The sequence below is a fragment of the Sorex fumeus genome, unplaced genomic scaffold, assembly GCF_029834395.1.
Source record: "Sorex fumeus unplaced genomic scaffold, SorFum_2.1 ptg000021l, whole genome shotgun sequence".
Lineage (NCBI taxonomy): Eukaryota > Metazoa > Chordata > Mammalia > Eulipotyphla > Soricidae > Sorex > Sorex fumeus.
Window position 1 is genome coordinate 15,937,182 of NW_026606078.1, and position 3,980 is coordinate 15,941,161.

Below are 3,980 nucleotides of genomic sequence, written 5' to 3' on the forward strand. Positions count from 1 at the left end.
TGGGGAGACTTTTTATTACCATTTCAATTTCCTTGATGGTGATAGGTCTGTTCAGGTATTCCAGGTCTTCTTGGTTCAGCCTTGGGAGTCTGTAGGAGTCTAGGAATTTATCCATTTCCTCGAGGTTTTGATGTTCCGTGGCATAAAGCTTCTCAAAGTACTCCCTGAGGATCCTCTGAATTTCTGTGGTTTCTGTTGTAATGACCCCCTTTTCATTTCTGATTCGGTTTATTAGGGTTTTCTCTCTCCCTTTCTTTGTGAGTTTTGCTAGAGGCTTATCGATCTTGTTAATTTTCTCAAAGAACCAGCTCTTGGTTTCATTGATCTTTCGGATTGTTTTTTGGGTTTCCATCTCGTTAATCTCTGCTCTGAGTTTTATTATTTCCTTTCTCCTGTTCGGGTTGTGCTCCTTTTTTTGGTCCTTCTCCAAGCTCTTAAGCTGTGAGGTTAGGTTACTTATGTGTGCTCGCTCCTCCTTCCTGAGGAATGCTTGTAGAGCTATAAACTTTCCTCTTAACACAGCCTTTGCTGTGTCCCATAAGTTTTGGTAACTCGTGTTCTCATTTTCATTCGTTTCTAGGAATCTTTTGATTTCCTCTTTGATTTCCTGTCTAATCCACTCGTTGTTCAATAGGGCACTGTTTAATTTCCAGGTGTTTGATTTAGTTTTCTGTTTTTGTGTGTGAATTACTTCTAATTTCAGCGCATTATGGTCTGAGAAGATTGTTGATACAATCTCTACCTTCTTAATTTTATGGAGGCATGTTTTGTGGCTCAGCATGTGGTCTATCTTGGAGAATGTTCCATGTACGCTTGAGAAGAATGTGTATTCAGCTTTTTGTGGATGAAGTGTCCTGTATATATCTACTAAGTCCCTTTCTTCCATTGTTTCCCTCAAATGAAGTATGTCCTTGCTAAGCTTGAGTCTGGTTGATCTATCAAGAGGTGACAAAGCAGTGTTGAAGTCTCCCACTAGTATTGTGTTGCTATTGATGTCTTTTTCCAAATCTATGAGTAGTTGTTTTAAGTACTTTGCTGGTCTCTCATTAGGTGCATATACATTTATTATTGTAAGTTCTTCCTGTTGTACAGATCCTCTGATCAATAAGTAATGGCCTTCACTGTCTCTTATGACCTTCCTCACTCTGAAATCAATGTGGTCTGATATAAGGATGGCTACCCCAGCTTTTTTATGGGAGCTGTTTGCCTGTAGGATTGTTTTCCAGCCTTTGACTCTGAGTCTGTGTTTGCTTTGACTATTGAGATGCGTTTCTTGCAGGCAGCAGAATGTTGGGTTCAATTTTCTAATCCATCCTGCCACTCTATGTCTTTTAATTGGTGCGTTTAGCCCATTGACATTGAGAGAGATTATTGTTATGGGATTTTGTCCCATGGTTCTGTTAAAATTGGGTGTATTTGAGGGGCCTTTCTTGCCTTAAAGTAGCCCATTTAGTTGTTCTTGTAACCATGGTTTTGAGTCTATGAAGTTCCTGAGCTGTTGTTTGTCTGTGAAACTGTGTGTTGTTCCTTCTATTATGAATGAGAGTCTTGCTGGGAAAAGTATTTTGGGGGAGGCATTTATTTCATTGAGTTTTTTTACTATGTCCCACCACTGTTTTCGGGCCATGAGGGTTTCATCAGAAAAATCAGCTGTGAATTTTAAGGATGCTCCTTTGTAAGAGATTTCTTTCTTCGATCTTGCTGCTTTCAGAATTTTGTCTCTGTCTAAGGTTTTGGTCATTTTGATCAGAATGTGTCTTGGGGTATTTTTATTCGGATTTCTTCTAGCTGGTACCCTTCGGGCCTCCTGAATGTGGTCACAAGTTTTCTTCAGCTCTGGAAATGTTGTAGCAATGATGTCTTTGACAGTTTCTTCTTCATCGAGGTTTTCTTCCTGTCCCTCTGGGACTCCAATAATTCTTATGTTACCCCTCTTGGCTTCATCACGATCTTCTCTTGCCATCTGTTCCCGAATTGTGAGTCTCTTTTCCATTTTCTGCTCTTTTCGGGAGAGTCTCTGAACTTCATCTTCGAGCTCACTGATTCTGTTCTCAGCCGCTGTTACTCTGCTGCTGAGGCCTTCCACTGAGCTTTTCAATTCGCCTACGAGATTTTTCAGGTCTGACATTTCTGATTGCATTTTCCTCATTTCTGCCTTCAGATCCTCTTGTCTTCTATTGGCATTGGTTTCCATTGTTTCTTTTAATTCCCTAAGCATCCTAAGTAGCTCCCTTCTGAATTCCTTGTCAGAGAGGTTGTAAAAATATGGAACGCTTCACGAATTTGCGTGTCATCCTTGCGCAGGGGCCATGCTAATCTTCTCTGTATCGTTCCAATTTTAGTATATGTGCTGCCGAAGCGAGCACGAGTAATATTTTTTTTTAGTCTATTTATTTATTTGCTTTTTGTGTCACACCCGGCGATGCACAGAGGTTTCTCCTGGCTCTGGGCTCAGGAATTACCCCTGGCGGTGCTCAGGGGACCATATGGGATGCTGGGAATCGAACCCGGGTCAGCTGCGTGCAAGGCAGACGCCCTACCCGCTGTGCTATCGCTCCAGCACCCTTGAGTAATATTTTTAAATATTATTTAACAGGTTCACTATCCATTGTAGCACTCTCCTCCCATTTTTCATCAATCTGCTCGAGCGGGCACCAGTAATGTCTTCATTGTGAGACTTGTTGTTACTGTTTTTGACATATCCAATACACCACGAGGACCTTGCCAGGCTCTGCCGTGTGGACAGAATACTCTCGGTAGCTTGCCGTGCTCTCCAAGAGGGATGGAGGAATCAGACCCGGGTCAGCTGCGTGCAAGGTAAACGCCCTACCCACTGTGCAATTGCCTCATGTACCCTTCATTAATTCATGTCTTTATGGAATATTACTGCAACATGTCTTTTTTTTTCTTTTTGGGTTACACCTTGCAATGCACAGGGGCTACCCCTGGCTCTCCATTCAGGAATTACTCCTGGCGGTGCTCGGGAGACCATCTAGGATGCTGGGAATTGAACCCGGGTCAGCCGCATGCAGTGCAAACGTCCTACCCGCTGTGCTATCTCTCACACAGCGGGTAGGGCGTTTGCCTTACATGCAGCCGAGCCAGCCAATCCGAGTTTGATTCCTCCGCCCCTCTCAGAGAGCCCAGCAAGCTACCAGAGTATCTCGCCCGCACGGACAAGCTTGGCAAGCTACCCACGACGTATTCGCTATGCCAAACACAGTAACAACAAGTCACGATGGGGACGTTATTGGGCCCACTAGAGTGAATCGGTGAACAACGGAAGGACAGTGCTACAGTGCTACTGCTACATGAGACAGATTGTCTTAATTGAAAGCATTACCCAAAACTGTGTTTTGAAATGTAAGTTGCTGTGTCTTTGTTCTTACTCTTTTGGAGGAGCGACACTAAAAGCAGAAAATGAACAAGAGTCATGTCTTTGTTTTGTGAAATGAGCGGGAAAATAATTCACGTGAAGTATAGTCCTCAAGAACACTCTCAGAAAGATCACTTTTAGAAAAGTGAAAGCTGAAGTTCTGCAAATTATGAGTGCTACTCGTGAATTTGAAAACCCTGAGTCTTATTTGTACAAGAGCAAATAAGTTTCTTTGAGGAAGTAGGAGAATGACTTTAGATATTGGGGAACAGTTTTCTTCAAAGTACACAGAGACATTGCGCACCAGGTCCAGGCAGTCGTGGGACCAAGGATGACGGGAACTCAGAGAAACACCCCCCGGGAGCAGCTGATGGCTGTTCACTTTCTTGCAAATACACACATATTTTATAGAAGGACTCGGCTTACAAGAACGTGCAATCACATGAAGTTCAGCTTGATTGGCCTATCATCTTTTCTTCTCTGCTTTGCTCCAGTAGAAACCCAATTATGGCTAGGATGACCTGCTAAGCGTAGGTGGCAGTTTCTGTGTCTTTGGCGCATGTGACTAGCAGGTTGAGTGGGGCTCAAGGCTCAACAGCCCGTG

At 43.3% G+C, this 3,980-nt stretch overlaps 1 non-coding gene across 1 annotated transcript; it reads right to left on the bottom strand.

Annotated features, from left to right (window-relative positions):
• Positions 1 to 2,259: 2,259 nt before the first annotated feature.
• On the bottom strand, positions 2,260 to 2,366 carry LOC130023098 (U6 spliceosomal RNA). Its single transcript, XR_008792412.1, has one exon. It is a non-coding gene; the product is annotated as a U6 spliceosomal RNA (small nuclear RNA).
• Positions 2,367 to 3,980: the final 1,614 nt, after the last annotated feature.